Raw genomic sequence first — 22,819 nt, 5'->3', positions numbered from 1 at the left:
AGCTCCTCCCCCGGGGCCCATGTGCCATTAACCAGATGTGAAGGAGAGTGGCAATAGTGATCACCCACCAGGCGGCGGGGCTGTTGCCACGACTCCATGACCAAGCCCGCGTCATTCGAAGCATGACTACAGTAATCAGCAGCCGGCAAGACCCGCCCGCGGCGTACGCGGCCTGTCGGCTCCGTACTGAGCCAGTCGGCGGGGCCCACCAGACGGCGGGCCCCAGGAGTCGGCGGATAAGACGGCGGCCAGAGAGACTGGTGGCTGGGCCCGCGTCCAGCCATATTACCATTGTACCCCTGGGGGTAGGCCTATATAAACCCCCTAGGGCACCCATGCAGAGGGTTGGAATCCATAGGCACTAGACCAGATCATATAGGAAGGAGAGAGCTAACCTTGCCTTCTCCTACCTCTAGGAAACAACTCAAGGAGCAATCGTGTAAACACTTTGCCATAGTGATCATTCGGAGACCCCGCAGAGCAGCAGTAGGGGTATTATCTCCCCGGAGAGCCCTGAAGCTGGGTAAGATTCGCTGGCGTGCATGTCTTCGCCTCATCCCGTTTCCAGGCACCGGCGACGTTCTACTCGCCCCCACGATGATAAGCCATCCTTTGGCATATGTCGCACCCAACCCCCGACATTTGGCGCCCACCGTGGGGCCTGATGCACCGCCGTCCGGAGACCTGCTCTGGATGGGAACCCTTTTCCTCCCTGGCGAGCGCAGCTAGCCAGGCACGCCAGACGGAGTCAGCGCTGACGCGCTACACGGCGTTGAGATCGCCTGCGCAGCCAGCTGCCTCGCCGAACTTGTCGGCGAGGTTCGCCTCTCCGATGAGCCTGCATCCAACGCAGGCGCGGGCGGCTCCGAGAGCCTCCTCGCGGGCCTCCTCGATCAACTCCACGTCTCCGGCGAGCCTGCCGTGGAGTTGGAGTCTGTAGGTTCCACTGACCCGATGCTGGTCGACTCTGACACCGTGTCGCTCGATGCGTTCCCCACTAATGTGGTGGTCTACGACGAGTCTCTCCCTTGTGTGAAGAGCGGCGGAAGCACCGTCACCGAGGTGCTCGTCATCAGTCATGATGAGCCTCCCGACGGAGGAGCGCATGACCCACTTGGCGTGGCGCTACAAGACCTGACGGTGCCCATTCTGGAAGACGCTGACGCGGAGACGTTGGAGGCGCGCCGCCTTCAGCTCGTCGAAGGCGCGAAGAAGCTGGCTAGCATGATACGCTTGTCGGAAGCCTACCAGCGAGAGATGGATCGCGCTGTTGGTGGCTCGCCAGCCCTAGCTGGGCCCAGCCGCCTTGGCGCGGTCCAGCAGCGCGGCGTAGCCATCGCCAACCTGTTCGGGGCAGGTCGCCCTGTGTATGCTACACCAGCGGAGAACATTCGAGCCGCCCAGGCGGCGGTGGACGAGCTGGACAATTTCGAGGGCGAAGAGCGCCGCCTGATGATGGAGCGAGTCTAGCGGCTCCTCGACGCGGTTGCCGCGCAGAACGAGGCCGGCTGCCGCATGGAGGCGCTGCAGCGGCAAAACGACGACCTTCGCCGAGATCAAGGTGCGACGTCTCGAACGCCGACTGGCGGCGCCCGAGGAAGAAAAGACAAGGATCCAACTGTCAGCCATAGTCGGACTCACATTACCATAGAGCGCGACCGAGACGGCCGCCCGAGAGCAGTAGAACGACGGGACGACTGTCCGCCTCCTCCTCCTCGCAAGGAAAGGCGAGTCTCCCCGCCGCCCGTTGACCATCCGACTCTCGGCGACCGCCTTGGCCGTCGAGAGGGAGTCGGGGAAAACGATGCCCGCCACCGGATCGACCGACTTCACCGATCCCTGGCGCTCGAAGAAGAAGATGAGTTGGGTCCGCCTTGTTTCGGGCCCCGCATTCGAGATGAGCCCTTTCCCAAAGGGTTCACGCTCCCAAGAGACACGCCCAAGTACACCGGCTCCGTGAAGCCGGAAGACTGGCTGGTCGACTATTCCACGGCTGTCAGCATAGCGAACGGCAACAAGCGTGTCGCCGTAAAGTACGTTCCGCTCATGCTCCAGGGAACGGCCCGGACATGGCTGAACAGCCTGAAGCCCCGCAACATCAACAGTTGGGTTGACTTCACCGAAGCATTCGTCCGCAACTTCACTAGCACGTACAAGCGTCCTCCCAAGCCTCGTCAGCTTTCCTTGTGCATGCAAGGCCCCGACGAGTCGACTCGCGATTACCTCACGCGTTGGGCCGAGCTTCGGAACTCCTGCGAGGGCATGCACGAGGTGCAGGCTATCAAGTACTTCACAGCCGGGTGCAGAGAAGGCACCCTCCTCAAGCACAAGCTCCTCTGCGACGAGCCAGAAACCCTCGACGAGCTGCTGATCATAGCAGACAAGTACGCCACAGCCGACTCCTCCATGAAGGCGGAGATTCAAGTTAGCGCAACTGGCAAAGTGGCCCCTCAGGCTCCAAGAACTCCGGCGGGAGACGCTAGTCGGCGGCAACAGCAGAGCGACCACAAGCGCAAGGCCCCGCAGCTGGCTTCCAGCAGCCGGCAGGTCGCGACAGTTGATGCCCAGCAGCCGGATGGGCAGCCTCCACCCAAGCGACAAAAAGGTGGCAAGCCCAACTAGTTGCCAGCCTTCTCCTATGAGCAGACTCTGGATGGTCATTGCAAATTCCATAGCGGAGCGAAGCCGTCAAATCACACCACCCGGAAGTGCCACTGGCTCACCAGGATTGCCAAGGGAGACGGCCTCCTACCTCCCCCGCCTGCTGGGCAGCTGCAACCGCCTCCGCCCCAGCAGCCGGCTGTCAGGCCGGTCGGCGCAGTACAAGATGAATACCCCGAAGAGCACAGAGCCTACGTGGTATTTACCAGCATGGCTCATGATCGATGCAGCAGGCGGCTGCAGCGACAAGAGGTGAATGCAGTAGAATCAGAGACGCCCGAATTCATGCACTGGTCCGAGAAGCCTATCAGCTGGAGCAGGGCTGATCACCCAGAGGTGATGCCGAGTCCGGGCTCCTATGCCTTGGTCTTGGATGCCACCTTTGCCACGGATAGACGAGCCGCTCGTTTCTCGTGATTTCTGATAGACGGAGGCAGCATCATCAACAGCCTGTACAAGGACACCATGGAGAAATTAGGAATCAAGCAAAGACAGCTTCAAAACAGCCGGACTGTGTTCCACGGCATTGTTCCTGGGTTTTCCTGCTCACCAATCGGCAAGATCCTGATGGACGTCCTCTTTGGAGACAAAGATCACTTCCGTCGAGAGCCAGTTTGGTTTGAGGTGGTGGACCTCGAGAGCCCATACCATGCACTACTTGGCCGACCCGCCCTGGCCAAGTTCATGGCGGTCCCCCACTACGCCTACCTCAAAATGAAGATGCCCAGTTCCAGGGGAATTCTGACCGTAGCCGACGACTACCGGAAGTCATCTGCTTGTGCGGCTGAGAGCAGTCAGCTGGCCGAGTCCCTGGTGATTGCAGCCGAGAAGCGGCTCCTTGAACGGGTTGTGGCGATGGCCGACAAGTAGCCAGAGGTGTCACCTAACCCAAAGGAGTCAGAGGGTGAGGGTTCGTTCAAACCAGCCAAGGAGACAAAGAATATACCCTTGGATCCGGAGTACCCAGAGAGGTACGCTGTTGTAGGCGCAAACCTCGACAGCAAATAGGAAGGCGAGCTCGTCGATTTCCTCCGTGAGAATCGGGACACCTTCGCATGGTCCCCCAAAGACATGCTAGGTGTACCGACGGAATTCGCCGAGCACAAATTACATGTCCGATCTGATGCAAAGCCGATCAGGCAGCCCCTGCGCCGCCTATCAGAAGAGAAGAGAAGAGTTGTTGGAGAAGAGATAGCCCGACTCCTAGCAGCCGGCTTCATTATGGAAGTATTCTTTCCAGAGTGGCTAGCCAACCTGGTCTTGGTACTGAAGAAGAACAAGCAGTGGCGAATGTGTATTGACTACACGAGCCTCAACAAGGCCTGCCCCAAGGACCCGTTTGCTCTGCCAAGAATTGATCAGGTGATAGACTCCACCGCCGGATGCGAGCCATTGAGCTTTTTGGATGCGTATTCAGGATATCACCAGATCAAGCTGAACCCAGCAGACAGACTGAAGACCACCTTCATCACGCCATTTGGAGCCTTCTGCTACCTCACCATGACGTTCGGCTTGAGGAATGCCGGCGCCACCTTTCAGCGTTGCATGCAGAAGTGCCTCCTCAAGCAACTCGGCAGGAACGCCCACGTCTACGTGGACGATGTGGTGGTGAAGACAGAAAAGCGTGGAACACTGCTGGAAGACCTCAAGGAGACCTTTGAGAACCTGCGCCGATTCCAGATCAATCTCAACCCTGAGAAGTGCGTCTTCGGAGTACCAGCCGGCCAACTCCTTGGCTTCCTGGTCTCTGAACGCGGCATAGAATGCAACCCTGTAAAGATCAAGGCCATTGAGAGGATGGAGGTACCCAGCCGACTGCTGGACGTGCAAAAGTTCACCGGCTGCTTGGCGTCCATCAGCCGATTCATCAGTCGGCTGGGCGAGAAAGCTCTCCCCTTATACCAACTCATGAAGAAGACCACTTTTTTCGAGTGGAACCACAAGGCGGACAAAGCTTTTCTCCAGTTAAAAAAGATGCTGACTACTCCACCCGTTCTGGCAGCTCCGACTCCTAAGGAACCTATGCTCCTGTATATCGCCGCCACCAGCCGGGTAGTCAGCACGGTCATTGTAGTAGAACGCAAGGAGGAAGGCAAGGCACTACCTGTCCAGAGACCGGTATATTACCTGAGCGAAGTACTGTCGGCCTCCAAGCAGAACTACCCCCACTACCAGAAGATGTGCTATGGCGTGCACTTGACCGCCAAGAAATTGAAGCCCTACTTTCAAGAGCACCCAATCACTATGGTCTGCACGGCCCCACTTGCCGAGATCATCGGAAGCCGAGATGCTTCTGGCCGAGTGGCCAAGTGGGCCATAGAGCTAGCTCCCTACACCATCCACTACCAGCCCTGCACCGCCATCAAGTCACAAGCGCTGGCCAACTTTCTCGTCGACTGGGCCGAGACCCAGTACCTACCTCCAGCGCCCGACTCCACCCATTGGCGGATGCATTTCGACGGCTCCAAGATGCGCACCGGCTTGGGAGCCGGCGTTGTCCTCACTTCTCCTAAAGGCGACAAGCTCAAATACGCACTGCAAATCCATTTTGCCGCCTCCAACAACGTCGCCGAGTACGAGGTGCTCATTCACGGGCTCCGGCTTGCCAAAGAACTCGGCATTCGCCGGATCCTGTGTTATGGCGACTCGAACTTAGTGGTCCAGCAGTCGTCTGGCAACTGGGACGCCAAATATGCGAACATGGTGAGTTACTGTTTCCTCGTGCAGCAACTCAGTGGGTATTTCGAGGGGTGCGAATTCCTCCATGTGCCAAGAAACGACAACGACCAAGCAGACGCCTTGGCACAAATCGGCTCTACCCGCCAAGCAATACCATCCGGCGTCGCCCTTCAACACCTCCTCATGCCGTCTGTCAAGCCTTCACCAGAATCAGACTCCATCTTCGTGCCGGCTCCTCTCGAAGAAGTCGGATCCGACTCCAGTCCCGGCAGACGGTACGGGGATTTCGGCAGATGGTTCCAAAGCCGCCACAGTTGAGGCCGGCCCAGGGACTGCAGAACCCGGCCCGGGGACTTATTTAACCCAGCAAGCGGTTGTTGACTCCACCCCGCCGCCTCCCAGCCCAGCCGCCCTCGTCCAAGTCACAGTTCTGGCAGTCGAAGAAATAGCAGCATCCTCATGGGCCCAGCCCATCCTCAAATTTCTGGTGAGCAAAGAGCTGCCAACTGATGAGACCTTAGCTCGGCAGGTACAACGTCGAGCGGTAGCCTACACCATAGTCAACAGAGAGCTGGTCAGGCACAGCGTCACTGGTGTCTACCAGTACTGCGTAGAGCCAGAGCAAGGCCAAGCAATTCTCAAAGACATCCACCAAGGCGAGTGCGGCCACCATGCGGCTTCAAGAGCACTCGTCGCCAAAGCTTTCCGACACGGCTTCTTTTGGCCAATGGCCTTAGAAGAGGCCAAGGAATTGGTCCAAAAATGCAAAGGGTGCCAGAAGTTCCGCTCCAAGCCACATCAGCCGGCTTCTGCACTCAAGACCATCCCCATTGCCTGGCCTTTCGCAGTTTGGGATCTAGACATGGTGGGACCATTCAAGACGGCATGAGGTGGCTTAACTCACTTACTTGTCACAGTGGACAAGTTCACCAAGTGGATAGAAGCGAAGCCAATCAAGAAACTGAACGGTCCGACTGCCGTGACTTTCGTCTCCGATATCACAATTCGGTACGGCATACCACACAACATCATCACCGACAATGGCACAAATTTTGCCAAAGGCGCTTTGGCCCGTTTCTGTGCAACACAGGGCATCCGACTGGACCTAGCGTCCGTCGCCCATCCACAGTCAAACGGCCAGGTGGAGCGAGCAAATGGCCTCATCCTGTCCGGCATCAAGCCCCGACTGGTCGAGCCTCTGGAGCGTTCGGCTGGCTGCTGGCTCGATGAGTTGTCAGCCGTCATCTGAGTCTGCGCACGACTCCAAACAAGTCAACCGGCTTCACGCCTTTCTTCCTCGTCTATGGTGCTGAAGCCGTCATCCCAACGGACATAGAGTTCGACCCCCGTGAGTCACCATGTACACCGAGGAGGAAGCAGAAGAAGCACGCCAAGAAGGCGTCGATCTGCTGGAAGAGGGCCGACAGTTGGCACTCAGCCGGTCCAGCATCTACCAGCAGAGCCTGCGCCGATACTACAATAGGAAGGTCGAGACAAGATCTTTCCAAGAGGGCGACCTTGTGCTCCGACTGATCCAGCGAATAGCCGGCCATCACAAGTTGTCGGCGCCTTGGGAAGGCCCTTTCATCATCAGCAAAGTACTCGGCAACGACTCCTACTACCTGATTGACGCTCAGAAGCCCCGAGCACGCAAGAGGGACGACTCCGGCAAAGAGACGAAGCGGCCATGGAATGCAAATCTCCTCCGAAGATTTTACAGTTGATACAGTATGTACCACGCTACCTTTTGTATTGAAGTACCAAGACTTCGGCCCCCCCCCCCCCGAGACGAGCTCGGGGACTGCCCTCTTTTGTCTATATGATAAAAATTATGCCTACGAGTATATTACTCTTTGTTATGCCGCTTGGCACCGGGCTCGACAGGTCGGCCCGGGGACTTGCCGCCTTGCACTATGAAATGCTTCCTGCAGCCAGCCAAGTAGTGTGTGGCGCCTAAGCCATCTCCTATCAGAAGCCGCAGCTCGCAGAGCGACTGTACGGTGGGCAGGAGTAAGGTAGAATGGGCGTTCACATGAAAACTGGCTAAGGACTCAAAAGCATAAAACATAGCTTAAGACCGCTTCCAGCCTTCCTTTTTTCTTTTCTTTTCGCAAACCGACTATTAAGCAGTCCGCTCACCGCCTTCTATCCAACTTGCTAAAAAACTCTAAAACGGCTAAGTACTTGCCTTCCCAAAGTAGCCAAGTATTTGATCCAACGGCAGTCCGCAGAGCGGCTGTCCGATTGGCAAGACAGGCAACTATGGGAAAGCGGCAAAGGAAAGGGCCAAAAGAGCAATGAGCAAGAAAAGATAGAATTCGGATAAATATTTACATAACATAGGCCCTTGGCCGAATCTTCGAGTAGAAGTTCAAAATACACCCCGCGGGTCAAATTGTGCGAATTAACAAGTTCTTCAAAGACTACTAAAGCAGATAAAATAAAGATAAGGCGGCAGCTTAGGAAGTGGCAGACGGATTCGGAGGGTCGGAGGCGGCGGCAGCGTCAGGCGTTGGGGCGGCCGGCTGGGCAGTCTCGGCTTGATCGCCTCTGGCGGCAGTCGTCTCGGTCGCACGCGGCTTGTTGCTGGAGGTGCGGTCGAGCTGAGGTTGGCCGTCTGCTCCGTCTTCTGGTGCTTCCGTCTCGCCTCCGTCCTCTGCCTCGCCTTCCTCCTCGACGCTGGAGCCGATCACCTCCGCCGAGTCCTCGCCGTAGTCTGGGTTCATCCCAAACCACTCCGGCGGTACCTCCTCGCCGTCTTCAGACCGCTCGGGGACGAAAATGCTGGTGTCGGTGTACTCGGCGATCGCTGCGGCATGCTTGACGAGGGCGCCTTCCGCGGCTGCCAGCTCCGGCTGGGCCTTTGACCGGAGTGTGGCCAGCCGGTTAAGGTCCAGCCCCGGATACCGCGCCTTGACGAACTCCAAGGCCCGGCGCGCTCTAGCTCGGGCCGAGGAACCTTTCCAGGCCTCAAGATGACCAGCCGCGACCTCCAGCCAGTCGGCAGTCCGACTGGGGGTGCGCGGAGCCTACATGTCTGGCCACAGGGCGGCAATCGCCTGGGCGCCGACACGTTGAAGCCGGCGCAGCGTCCGGCGAGTCGGCCGAAGGCGAGCCTCGATGCTCAGGATATGCTCATCAAGGGTTCGGGGAGCGTCGGCGGCGATCTCTGCGCCTTCCGCCCTCTGACCTTCACGGTCAGCCTTGATGGCTTGGATGGCAGCCTGCGAATGCCCGCGAAAGAAGTCTGCCAAGACGGAAGAAACGCAGAAGCAAGTCAAAAACCAGGAGTCGACACGACTTATAATCGGTAGCTCGAAGAAAGAAAGTAAAGAAACTCACCATCAACAATGTCTTCAATCTCATGGAAGCCGGAGGCCAGCATTGCCTCTTTGTCAGTCCAGGAGGAGTGCTCACTCGTGAACTCGGCCAGGAGGGCAGCTTCCGCCTCCTTCTGTGTCTTCGTGAGCAGCTCCCTCTGCTCTTCCAATTGTGTGGCCAGCAGATCGCGCTCCGTGGCAAGCTTGTTGCATTCCTCCCCCTTGGCGCGCAACGCGGAGTTGGCTTCGCTCAGCTGCTGTTGAAGAATAGCGTTGGCTTCTGAAGAGAAGCAAGAAAGAAGGCGTTAAGTCATCAATAAAGAAGGTCGCCGGGGAGATCCGGCCCGACTGCTCAGCAGTCGGCCCGAATCTCGGGGACTACAGCCCGCGGGTGCGCCAGCGCGCCCCCGCAAAGAAGAAAAAGGACTCACTCTGGCTCTCCGACAAGTCGGCGGTCCGCTTGCCCAGCTCTTCAACGTTACGGTTGAAGGCAATAACGCGGAGGTTGTGGTAGTCCCGCGACAAGTATTTCAGACAAAAGTTAGTACTCGGAACTCACCAATTGGAGTTCCGGGCCGCCTGCTCAGCAGCCGGCCCGAAACTCGGGGACTACACCCAGTGGGTGCACTGGCGCGCCCCCACAGAGAGGAACAAGAAAACAAGGACCAAAGAGAAAACATACCCGGACGGCTGCCCGCGATGCCAGGTATGCCTTGGAGCAGTTCTGGATGGCGTCGCCCTCAGCTTGAAGCTTCGTTTGGACGTCCATAAGCGCCTGGTTCAGCGGCCCTGTGCCGCCTCCTCGCACCCACCCAATGGGCGCGGCGCTCGTCGCTTCGGCATCCGGGATCGCCGAGCTGGCGGTGCCGGTCTCCAGGGGGCGTGGCGCCGAGGTCGCCTTCTCAAGACGGCGGCGCGTTGGCGAGCCAACTTGAAGGAGTAGCCTCGCCACGGCCTCGTCTTCGGTCGGCGGCACCGGAGGGTCCGCTGGCTGTTTGCCTTGCGCGCTCCCAGACGGTGGCGGAGGCGGCGGCGGAACGATCACGTCCGGTGTGGAGGAGTCGCCGCCTTCCCTCTCCATGACGGGGTTCTCACCGCCGGCTTCCCCAGTCTGCCCCGTGAACTCCGGAGGCGGCGGCGCAGAATTCAGCGGGGTGACGAACACCGCCGATTGGCGGTGCGTGGCCTCCTCAGCCTGCTGCTTCATCGCGATGGCGGTTTCGGCCTCCGCCAGTTTCTTCTTGGCGGAGGCCTCCGCCTTATCGGCCTCCACCTTCTCCAGGCGGGCGGCCTCTTCCTCGTTGCGCTACTCCCGCGCGTTCCGCTCCGTCGCCTCCCAGAGGTCGGCAGCGGGGTCAATCCGCCGAGTGGTGGCGGACGTCTCCACTGACCTCATGACGGAGGCGGCGACAACCCTCTCAAGAGTGAGGGGAGCCCTGAGGCGAGGGAAGCAAGTAAAAGACTCAGACAAAAGCTACAAAGAAAGAATAAAGCGTTAAGACGGAATACTCACGCGGAGACCAGTGGCGGCTTCTTTACTTCCTTGCAGAAGCGGATGGCCTTCGCGGCCGCCTCGTCCCACTTGGTCGCCGCAGCCGAACTCTTGGGCTTCTTCGGCCGACTGCCGAACAAGGTCGGCACGGCCCTACACTTCTTCCCGCCGCCTGGAGCACCCGACGCGGCAGAAGAGCCTGCGCCGGGATGGCTGGCTCCTGGCCGGTGGCGGGGGGTGACCTCCTCCTCATCATCAGGCCAGTCCTCTGGACTGGCCCCGAGCCACGGGCCGCCTCCTCCCTCGGCGTCGTCTTCCAAAGCCGCCGCCCCCAGATCGGGGTCGTCGACGTCGCTCTCCGCCCGGTCGGCAAGGAACTCGCGGGCCGACCCCGTGGTGCCGGCTGGTGGATGGAGGAGGGGATTCTGACCAAAGCCGACCGGTCAGGTCGCACAAAAAAACTCGGCAAGAAAGAAGACAATTCAAAGAAAGAAAGAAAGAAAGAAAGGGCAGCTCACTGTGGGTGGGGGGTTGGCGCGGGAGTACGGCTCCTTGCCGAACCGCTAGTCCTCCAGGAGCTTGCTGTCTGAGAGGTAGTTCACCATGTAGGCCACCTCCTCGTGAGGCATGTCCTTGGTGCACATCCGACTCGGGTCACGGCGCCCGCTCATTTGGCATATCATGTGGGAGCAGCCTTGGAGCGGGAGAACTCGGCGCACCACGAAGGCGGCCAGCAGGTCCGGACCAGTCAGGCCCTCCGACTGCGTCAGCACTCGGAGTCGTGCGACGGCGCCGGCTCCCGCAAGCATCAGCGACTTGGCCCGGAATGACCAGTTGGGCAGTCTCCTAGCCGGCGGGCCAGCTTCGAAAGCCGGCAGGTTGACCCAATCGCCCCCCGCGAAGACGCTCTTCACGTAGAAGTACGATCACTGCCACATCTTCACCGACTTTATCAGCTTGATGGTGGGGAAGGGGTTGTCGGCCCGCGACCTCCGCACGGCGATGAATGCGCCACACTGAGCCGGCACGCCTGCAGCCTGGGTGCCAAGCTTGGAGTAGAAGAACTCCCCCCTAGAGCTCGAGGGTGGGGAGGACTCCGAGGAAGCCTTCGCACAAGGCCACGAAGGCGGACAGCAGCACCACCGTGTTGGGCGTGAGGTGGTGCGGCTGGAGGCCGTAGAACTCCAGAAAGGAGCGGAAGAAGCTGCTCGCCGGCAGTCCCAATCCGCGCAGGCAGTGCGAGCGGAAGATAACCCGCTCGCCCTCTTCCGGTGCCGGAGAGATCTCCCCCTCGGCGCAAGGCGTACCCACACGTAATCTTCGCCGGGAAGCCGACGAGTCTTGCGGAGGAACTCGATGTGGTCGTCGTGGACTTCTGAGCCATCCCAGGTGCCGGAATGCACCGAGGGAGGCGTGGCGGCAGAAGAAGAACTCATCGTGATTGGATCGCTGCGGCATTCGGCAAAGCTTGGGCGTGTGGCGGTGCGAGGAAGAAGAAGAAGAAGAGCAAGGAGTAGCATGGAGAAGGGGCGCGCGTGCTCCACCACGCCCCCTCCTCCCCCTACTTATAGCCTCATGGGCTGCGAAGCCGAGGGGGCGGTCGTGGGATTTGCTACGCCTACGCCCCCACGACCCCCACGTTTTCACGACTAAAGTTACTGCGCGCAGTAACTTCACGGGAATCCCAACCGTCCGCTCGGGCCACAGAGGATCCGCTCGAGCGCCAAGGCGCGGTAATGGCGGGCCTCGCCTACGGGCCTGTCCCGTCACGCGCGTAGGCTGGCAGACTGGCCCGACCGCGTGTTATCAGGTGACAGGCCCGGAACGGGCGGCGGCCTGGAAGCTTAGCCAGCACGCTACTTGGATCCCGCCACGACGTTCGAAATATTGTGTGAGTCAGAGTTGGGCGAGTCCGACTCCTTCTAGCTGGCCCGGCAGAAGTCAAGCAAGATCCATGTCTCGGGCACCTAGAAAAGAGAAACTGCTGAGGCTCCTCGGCCGATCGTCTACGGCGCCTCATCAGCTTCGGGGACTACTGTCGGAGTAATGGGCCACGGGTAGGCTAACCCGAGTCCCAGAACCTTTCAAGATATCGGGGCAGGCTGCGCCCCTCAAGACCCCAGGACAAAGAGTCGCCTTCTGAGAAGTCGGCGGCGAGGCAACCGACTGGCCACTCGTGGCCGAGTCCCAGGAACGACTTCAGGATAAGCCGACTCCTGACCGACGACTTCCCGAGAAGCCGGCCTTGGGGAGTCGGCCCGCGACTCCAGCAAAACCCTATGCCCTCATCAAGAGGGACAGGACAGGGGAGTGGCTACAGTGAAGACTGCTCCCACCCCTTTCCAAAGGCAGGCATGGCCACAGTACGCCGTACCCGCGGAGATCTCCGCGCGGCGTGGCACTGTTGCCATGCTGGCCCTGACATCAGCACCGGTGGACCGAATCCGGTGCCCATGACGGCTTGTCTGTACGACCTTTGGGCGGCGGGTCCCACCGGCCAGCGGGATCCCAGAAGACGGCAATTGCGCCACCAGTCGGACCCGTTGGGAGTCGGCCCCCGAGAGTCGGCCAGCTCCTCCCCCAGGGCCCATGCGCCATTAACCAGATGTGAGGGAGAGTGGTAATAGTGATCGCCCGCCAGGCGGTAGGGCTGTTGCCACGACTCCATGACCAAACCCGCGTCATTAGAAGCACGGCTACAGTAATCTGCAGTCGGCAAGACCCGCTCGTGGCGGACGCGGCCTGTCGGCTCCGTACCGAGCCAGTCGGCGGGGCCCACCAGACGGTGGGCCCCAGGAGTCGGCGGATAAGACGGCGACCAGAGAGACTGGCGGCTGGGCCCGTGTCTAGCCAGATTACCATTGTACCCCTGGGGGTAGGCCTATATAAACCCCCCAGGGCACCCATGCAGAGGGTTGGAATCCATAGGCACTAGACCAGATCATATAGGAAGGAGAGAGCTAGCCTTGCCTTCTCCTACCTCTAGGAAACAGCTCAAGGAGCAATCGTGTAAACACTTTGCCATAGTGATCATGCGGAGACCCCGCAGAGCAGCAGTAGGGGTATTATCTCCCCGGAGAGCCCTGAAGCTGGGTAAGATTCGCCGACGTGCATGTCTTCACCTCATCCCATTTCCAGGCACCGGCGATGTTCTACTCGCCCCCACCATGATAAGCCATCCTTTGGCATATGTCGCACCCAACCCCCGACATGCCCTCTCCCCATCACTTTCGGATCATTGTCTTCTACTCTAGGTCAATGAGACCTAACGCTTTGCATTTTTGGACCAACATGCCCGGATTTCACCATTTTTTCTAAGATGCGTGGATGAGCTCTCTAAGCAAACTAAGCCTTATCAAAGGCTCTTTTCACACAGTTTAAAAGAATTAGTCAAAGGCTTACTTGGAGTAAAAATATTTCCTTCAACGCCAAAGTCCAATTTCACTTGACCTTAGAGATCATTCTTCGGTTGGATGAGGCCTAGGATAATAGGGAGCTAAGTAATGATGAGAAGGTTCTTTGAAAGAGACTTAAAATAAGTGTGGTTGGGTTCATGGTCATGGAGAGAACAAGGAAGAGACAAATCTTGAGGATCAAAAATATTAAAGTCGGAGATGATAACACTTGTTACTGTCACTTGAGGGTGAATGGGCAAGGGAGGAAAAATCGTATACATCATCTCAAACATGGGAGTGACTGGGTGATGGATCATGACTACAGAAAAGCATTATTCACTCATAGTTCTCTATTATAAATAAAAGAGTGCCTAGTGTGCAAAGAACATCAATTGGGCAATGATTCCCATTGCTGGCCATGACCTCTCTTCTCTTGGAGATGCCATCACAAAGAAGGAGGCCCAGGATGTGATCTTTGCCCTACCTAGTGACAAAGCACGCGGTCCGGATGGCTTAACAAAAAATTCTTCAAGGACTGTTGGGATATTATATAGGATGACAACATGCTCATGATCAATAACTTCTTAGACCTCCACGTGGAAAACTTCCATTGGCTAAACTCATCAAATATTACACTCATCCCAAAGAAAGATTGCACCAAGGACATTTCAGATTTTAGTACTATTAGCCTTATCTATGTCATGGCCAAGCTCATTGTCAAAATCCTTGCTCTATGAGGTTGGCTCCGCACATGAATGGTATTGTTTCCATTGCGCAAAGTGATTTCATCAAGAGGATAAGTGTCCATTATAATTTCATGTATGTGTGCGATGTGGCTAGAAGATTTTACCACATCAAGACACCTACACTCCTCATCAAGATCCATATAAAGAAGGCCATAGATTCCATTAGGTGGTATTATTTTATAGACATGTTGAGTCACCATGTCTTCCAAGGCCACTGCCGGGGAAAGATCTCCACTCTCCCCTCCTGATCTTCTTCTCGAGTTTTGCTCAGTGCAATTGTTGAGGGCCTGATCAAGCATGGTCATGGGCTTTGTGAGGGGGCCCCTTTCCCCTTTGCTTTTCGAGCTTGCCATTAACCAGCTGAAGCATATATTGAACAAGGCTACAACCTAAGGAAAGCTTCATCCTCTTAGTTGATGTCACACGGGCATTCATCCTTCCTTTTACACCAACGATGTGGCAGTTTTATGTGCCCCTATTAAGGAACAAGTCCAATTCCTTGCCACTACGCTTGCCTATTTCAGAGATACTAACATCCTTGTCACAAATTGTAGAAGGAGCATTGTTGCACCTATTTGGGGCGATAACATCAACCTTGATGACATCCTTCAGTCCTTCCTAGCAGGCCATTCATCCCTTCTCATATGTTACCTTGGCTTACCCCTCACGGTTAAAGAGTATATAGTTTCCACTTGCAACACTTAGAATATAAAAACGCCAAGAAATTAGAACCTTGGGGAGGAAAACATGTTGCTACTGCAGGCATTCACATGGTGCTCACGGAGGTGTCCATATACCATCTTTCACCACTTGACCTCCCAGTGGAGGTTCTTAGGAATACTGATGGAATGAGGTGTGCCTATATTTGGGCAGGGATAGATAAATTGACCACTGGTAAGTGCGAAATTAATTGGGAGCAAGTTTATAGGCTGAAGGAGTTTGGTAGCCCAGGAATTCTTAATCTTGGAAGTTCACAATCGCGCTCTGCTTATGATGGTTATGGCTTGACCAGCATGACCCGCATAGGGCATGGTGCATTATGGGGATGTCAAGCAACAATGATGATCATGATCCCTTCCCGATGGGCACTAAGGTTATGACTGGCGATGGAAATAAATGCAAATTTTGGGAGTCATCATGGCTAGTGGGGCTGAAGCCTAAACACAATGCGCCAATTTTTTGGGGGATATCTTGCAAGAATGGTGGCAGCATAACAAGGCTTGGAGAGATAATTTTTGGGTTCTATAGATTGACAGTCAAGGAGGCCTAACACTAGAGCACATCAACAATTCATCATTTTGTGGGATAAACCTGCCAATGTCATCATGTAACTAGATGTCCAAGATATAATCATGCGGAAGCTGACTAACAATAGGAACTATATCACCTTGTCGACCTACAAGGCCCGATTGGCTGACCACATCTGATCCAACTTTCTATCCATGTCCTGAAAGGTTTGGGCATCTCCCAATAAGTAGGTTCTTTACTTGGCTAGTCACCCAAAATGGGATTTGGACGACAAATAGGCTACAATGTTGAGAGTGGCAAAATTGCGACGGATTCCCTCTTTGCAACCAACTGTAAGAATCAGCAGCACACCTCCTCTTCAAGTTTTGATTCTCTCTTTGAGTTTGGAACGATGTGATTTCTTGGCTTGGTCTTCATGTTAGTGCGGATCTTTGGCAACATTTTGAGATTGTGAAGACTTGGTGGGAAGGAGTCCACAACAATTCGAAGCCGAGGAAAGCTCTATTTTCTTTACTCCTTTTTGTTAGATGCGAGATTTGGAAGGAAAGGAACCCGTGTGTCTTTCAAAACAAAGCAACACCGGTGGTGATCATTGTTCGCATCATACAAGATGATGCATCGCTGTGGGCTATTGTGGGGGCTAACAATTTGAGTAATGTACTTTCGTGAGAGTAATTTATATCTTTGTGTCGCTTTTGTGGTATCTTACAACCTACTCTTGTTAATAAATAAAAATGGCAAATCTTTTCACTTGATCCAAAAAAGGGAGTCCAAAACTATAAATAAAAAATGACACTTGCACTTGCGATATAATTGATATTGCTAACTGAAATTTTTCTAGAAGTTTTCTAAATCTTAGACACCTCAAATTGCACAACATTGATCCGCAACATTGCAGCACATGCAAAATATGTGTAATTTTAACAGGATTTGTGCAAAATAAATAATTTTTAACAGGATCTCTCCAAAATAAAGAAATCACATAATTTTTTTATGGGTCCATCCGCTCCAAATAATTATTCCCATACTAACTTTTTTCCTTTCCATTTTCTATGAAGCTCATTCCACCATTTTAGTAATTTATGTCAGTCATAGGTTAGTTTGTGAGAGTATATGACGCTTGGTTGTCTGGAAATTTTCAAACCAATAGATTCCTAAGATACTTTAAGATTCCTTATATACTTTGTGATGCGTGCTATGTTTTCTAATCTTCGCAAATTTTATCTTGTTTAAGACTATTGCATTAGTTTTTTTATTGTTTCAAAGTCTAACATAATGTTTCATTATGTACCAGTAAATCTAATCCGAAAAAGGTCATTTTTATTTATTGCTACACAATGAAACATTATAATACACTTTGAAACAAGAAAAAACTTAGAAAAAATTTGGTACTCTAAAAAAACACAAATTTTGCCAACAACAAGAAAAGTTAATATAATTCTCAAAGCAATGGCACATGGTGGTTGGCTTCTAAATAGACAACGCTTTCAATGACATGGGTGTTGTCTTGCTTTAACAAAAGTCAAGTTAGTAAATACTACTTTTCGTGTGTAGTGATGTGTTCAATTGTAATTCAATGGAACGTTATGTCATAATTATTTAACTCACAAATATTTCCCTTGCAGAGGAAAAACTGGACTGAAGCGGAAGACATGAAGCTGATCAAGATGCATCAGACTTGAGGGAACTCCTGGTCGGTGATCGCCCGACTACTCCCCGGTTGGTCAGACAACACTGTCAAGAACCACTGGAATGGCACCAAGCGTAGTCTGAACGTGAAGCGCCATCTCAAGAAGAGGAACAGCGAGCAGCCACCTCCCGGCCAACTCTCCCTTCTTATGGAGTACATCCGCAGCCTTCACCCGCACACCGAATCACCCACAGAGACACCTCCGGTGTCCCCACCATTGTATCATGACCAACAACAAAGTGGGAAAACGGGGATGGCTGATACAGACTCTATCGTCGTCATTGCCCCTTCCGCGCAGGCGCACTCGAGTTACCCTAATCCAGCCATGACTGGTATGTACTACCACCCAAACTTGGCTAACATGCAGTATTGGGTGTCGGACTTGAATGTCACCGATGGGAAAAAAAGTGGGGTACTGATACTACGTTCCTCCCAACGCACACCTAAACCACCTCTAGTCGTACGGTTTGTCACCGACACAGATAGTTGGCGAGCAAGACATCCAGCAGGCGGCAATGCGAGCATGAACATGTATGCGTTCACCGGACAACATACCCTCCCAGCGAACAACCTGAAGGCGGCGGCAGAGACGCACCACGAGTCCTCCACCAACAACCAACTTGGCAACATGCGTGGTGGAGCTGGCAGCTAGTCCTACTACTATGGCATGGACGCAGCTGGTCCGAGTAGCCCCGCAGGAGGTAGTGGTAGCGGTAATGACCCTGATGGCATCGATATGGTGTAGATGGCCTCAAGAGAGTTTTCCACATAGGACGAGGAGTTGGTCACCCTCAATCGGCTGGCTAGATTCAAGTGAGATGTACATGTCCTGAGAGGATTTCATGTCGAAGGAGAACAATGAGATTGTATGTGTGTTGGGTTGGTGTACTTTGTTTGATTTTTAGTATTTTGTAAAGGTACTTTATGTGGTCCATTTGGGGAAGTACATTAATTTGTTCGCGTTTCCTAATCCTTGGGAAATTGTTTTAGTTAATTTCGGTAGAGAAGAGATAGAAAAATGAGGCAAAGGCAAAGGTGAGATGGCCAGCCATGACATCTCTAATCTACCCGAGACATAAATGGTGCTGCTGGCCACAACATCTCCATGGACGACTAACAGAGGGTCGATAGGTTCAGATTGAGAGGAGTGTGGTCACCTACGATATAATATATGGTAGGGTGGGTGCGAATTAGAGGGAAGGCATGAGCATCGGCATATCATACAAGAAAGGGTAGTGAGGCAACGTGTGATAGCGTTGTTAGTTAGGGTAGAGGTGGCGGTGCTACCGAAGCACTACTAGAAAAAGGCTGTTAGTGGTGCAACAGTTTTTGCTATTAATGGCGCACAATAGGTGCGTCACTATTAACACGCCACTAGTAACAAATAGTAATGGTGCACCTCTGGTGCTCCACTAATATCCCAGATAATAGTGGCGCACCACATAGTGCGCCATTACTATGCCTAGAAGTGGGCCATTACTATCTGACTTAGTAATGGCGCACCACATAGAAGTGCGCCATTACTAACAATTTTCCCAACAACTAGACCACATATCACATGGGAAACTTATTTTTTTTTGACATTTTCATCATTTTATTTTATTTTTTTAAACTGAAAAGGCGGTCCACCGGGGGGGTGCATATAGTAATGGCGCAATGGCTTGGTCAAACCTTGGTCAAAGTTAGTAATGGCGCACTTTGTATAGGTGCGCCATTACTAAGTTTGACATAGTAATGGCGCACCTATGCAAATTGCGCCATTACTAAGTTTGACCAAGGTTTGACCCAGTCATACACATAGTTATGGCGCACTTTGTAAAGGTGCACCATTACTATGTGAACTTAGTAATGACGCACCTATAAAAAGTGCGCCATTACTATGTGTATGACTGGGTCAAACCTTGGTCAAACTTAGTAATTGCGCACTTTTCACCTGGTGCACCATTACTGTTTTGGTTACTAATGGCGCACCTACACATGGTGCGCCATTACTATTTAGTAATGGCGCAGCACATGTATAGTGCACCATTAGTGTCCATATTGGCTATAGCTATTTTTCTAGTAGTGAAGAGACAAATGGGTTAGTTGGAAGAGGAACCCACTAGGGGAGGAAGAAGGATGGCCAACAAATCAACTAAAATAAAAATACGGGCATGGTTAATTAAGCGGTCCTTACTTTGTTGTACTAGTTGAGACACACTTGAAGTTGAGATGACATAGTTGAATAAGTGTGGTTGAATAAATATTGTTGTGTCCCAAACATTGGAGTTCATATTGTGTAGCTAGAATAGATGATGCAGTTTAAAAAGTGCAATTGAAAAACGCGATGTAGTTGAAACATTGTTGTTCAATGGACGATATATGTAGTTGAAACACATGAAAAATATAGTTGAAATAGATGATGAAGTTTTTAAAATGCAGTTGAATCAACTACATAAAGTGTATGCTAGTTTCTTACCAACTAAACATTTATGAGTTAGCATTTTGCTTGTGCATACACTTATAGTGTGCTTGTTTCACAAATTTGGTGAAGCCATGTCATTATTATTTTTCACTTTTTTGCAAAGAGCGGCATCTTGTCGACAATATCCTTTATCTCCTCCACGGTTTCCCTTCCTCTTCATTTTTTCTAGTTCCACTCACTCAAGGGATCGATATGCATTGATGGATTTTCATGTTCTCTTCATCTTCTCCAAACTTGAGTGGTCGATAAAACCATGCATCATAACATATGCTCTCTCTCTCTATCTCTCTCTCTCTCTCTTATGTAGGGAAATAAGCCATTCCTATCATCTCTCTCTGCAACAGCTTTGTATTTGTGCCACTGACCGTGCCTCTGATGTATTTTTTACTAATAGTGCATCAATTGTCTTACACTTACATAATCACTATACCGTAGTTCACCATGAGGACGACGTAGCATCATAAATCTAGTGATGACCAATGTCAATGTTGGATTTGATGTATGGCAAGTGACAATGGTGATTGCAACCTGTAAGGCTCTGCTCAGAATGGTATGTGCAAACATGGTCATGTTATATCTCCACAATGACCGAGAGGTGTCTTCAAATACACGTTCTGTTTCTATGTGTTTTTGCAATTAAACTGTGGTATAAGGGGGTCCAACCCTATCCTTAATTGGCTGAAGTTTATTTATGGAATGCTCCTTATCAAATCATTTGACTAACCATGTGAGACAACAAAAGATAGAAATTTCTATAGCTGGACCCCGGGTCATCCCCACCTCCTTGCTAATGTGTGAATGATGGATCTATGCAAGACCCATGTTACCAGCTAGAGCCAAAGACAAGACGTGAAAAACCTCAAGAAATCAGAACTCAAGTGCGTGAGACCCTCGATCCTAAAAATTTGAAGTCAAGCCAACCACCTGGACATGTGGCCCATTCCATGGAAAGACATCCCGAGTTGATAGAAATTGATTCTAAGGAACAAAGGTCCCTAAAAGTCAAAAGGAAATGAAAGCCCAAACATGTAAGCGACGTAGACCCAAAATCCAAATTCGGGCCTGCCAAATTACTAGTGTAGAGACGTCCTGTAAGTGCATCTAGTGCCACCCCAAGTTGGTTTTGGAGTATTGACGACAAATGTGATTGAGTGACTAATATGTTTGTGAGAATTGCAGGATAACACAGGTATAAGTCCCTCATTGATTCGGTTTTCCTACCAAAGATGACCCCTAAAAATGTATGAAGACATTGAAGACAATGGTGGTTTGTGAAGAAATTTACGTCGAAGATAATGACGTGTGAAGACATTCACTTTAAGACAATGGAGTGCGAAGACATAGTTTCTTTCTTATTTTCATTTTCTTCTTTCTTGAGTCATAGGAACCACCGAACTATTAAGTGGGGTCCAAGTGAACAAAGTCAGAAGGCTGACGTGTTGCTCAACCGAAATCCTATGTCTTCGAGTGAAGACAGTGAGAGTAAATCTTATCTAGAGTTGGATGAGTCAGCTTTGCTTGTAGCCCAAGTCAAGCTGCCACGTGTGTTTGAAATCCGACCATTGGACACGTGTCAGTTCCTTAGTGACCCAGGGTCATTTTGGACATAACATGTTAGGTTGCCTCCTAACTATAAATAGCCCACCCCTACACCATAACTTGGTGGCTGCTCAGAGTTAGTGCACTGCTTTTGTCGTTTGAGAGTGATACGTCTCCAACGTATCTATAATTTTTGATTGCTCCATGCTACTTTATCTACTATTTTGGACTATATTGGGCTTTATTTTCCACTTTTATATTATTTTTGGGACTAACCTATTAACCGGAGGCCCAGCCCAAAATTGCTGTTTTTTGCCTATTTCAGTATTTCGAGGAAACAGAATATCAAACGGAGTCCAAACGGAATGAAACCTTCGGGAACGTGATCTTCTCACCGAACGTGATCCACGAGACTTGGACCCTACTCCAAGAAGTTTCCAGGGAGGTCACGAGGGTGGAGGGCGCCCCCCTGGGCGGGCCCCCTACCTCGTGGGCCCCTCGGAGCTCCACCGACGTACTTCTTCCGCCTATATATCTCCATATACCCTAAAAACATCCGGGAGCAACAATAGATCGGGAGTTCCGCCACCAGAAGCCTCCGTAGCCACCGAAAACCAATCTAGACCCGTTCCGGCACCCTGCCGGAGGGGGCAATCCCTCTCTGGTGGCCTTCGTCATCATCCCGGTGCTCTCCATGATGAGGAGGGAGTAGTCTCCCTCGGGGCTGAGGGTATGTACCAGTAGCTATGTGTTTGATCTCTCTCTCTCTCTCGTGTTCTTGAGGTGATACGATCTTGACGTATCGCGAGCTTTGCTATTATAGTTGGATCCTATGATGTTTTCTCCCCCTCTACTCTCTTGTAACGAATCGAGTTTCCCCTTTGAAGTAATCTTATCGGATTGAGTCTTTAAAGATTTGAGAACACTTGATGTATGTCTTGCCGTGGATATCTGTGGTGACAATGGGATATCACGTGATTCACTTGATGTATGTTTTGGTGATCAACTTGCGGGTTCCGCCCATGAACCTATGCATAGGGGTTGGCACACGTTCTCGTCGTGATTCTCCGGTAGAACTTTGGGGCACTCTTTGAGGTCCTTTGTGTTGGTTGAACAGATGAATCTGAGATTGTGTGATGCATATCGTATAATCATGCCCTTGGATACTTGAGGTGACATTGGAGTATCTAGGTGACATTAGGTTTTTGGTTGATTTGTATCTTAAGGTGTTATTTTAGTACGAACTCTAGGGTTGTTTGTGACACTTATAGGAATAGCCCAACGGATTGATTGGAAAGAATAACTTTGAGGTGGTTTCGTACCCTACCATAATCTCTTCGTTCGTTCTCCGCTATTAGTGACTTTGGAGTGACTCTTTATTGCATGTTGAGGGATAATTTTATGATCCAATTATGTTAGTATTGTTGAGAGGACTTACACTAGTGAAAGTATGAATCCTAGGCCTTATTTCCTATCATTGCAATACCGTTTATGCTCACTTTTATCATTAGTTACCTTGCTGTTTTTATATTTTCAGATTACAAATACATTTATCTACCATCCATATTTCACTTGTATCACCATC

At 52.3% G+C, this 22,819-nt stretch overlaps 1 pseudogene; it reads left to right on the top strand.

Annotated features, from left to right (window-relative positions):
• The first annotated feature begins 954 nt into the window (after positions 1 to 954).
• Positions 955 to 18,048, top strand: LOC147990260 (uncharacterized; annotated as a pseudogene).
• Positions 18,049 to 22,819: the final 4,771 nt, after the last annotated feature.

The sequence above is a fragment of the Triticum urartu genome, chromosome 1A (assembly GCF_056163025.1).
Source record: "Triticum urartu cultivar PI428250 chromosome 1A, HENAU_Tu73, whole genome shotgun sequence".
Taxonomy (NCBI): Eukaryota; Viridiplantae; Streptophyta; class Magnoliopsida; order Poales; family Poaceae; genus Triticum; species Triticum urartu.
This window is presented reverse-complemented; position numbering and strand designations above follow the sequence as displayed.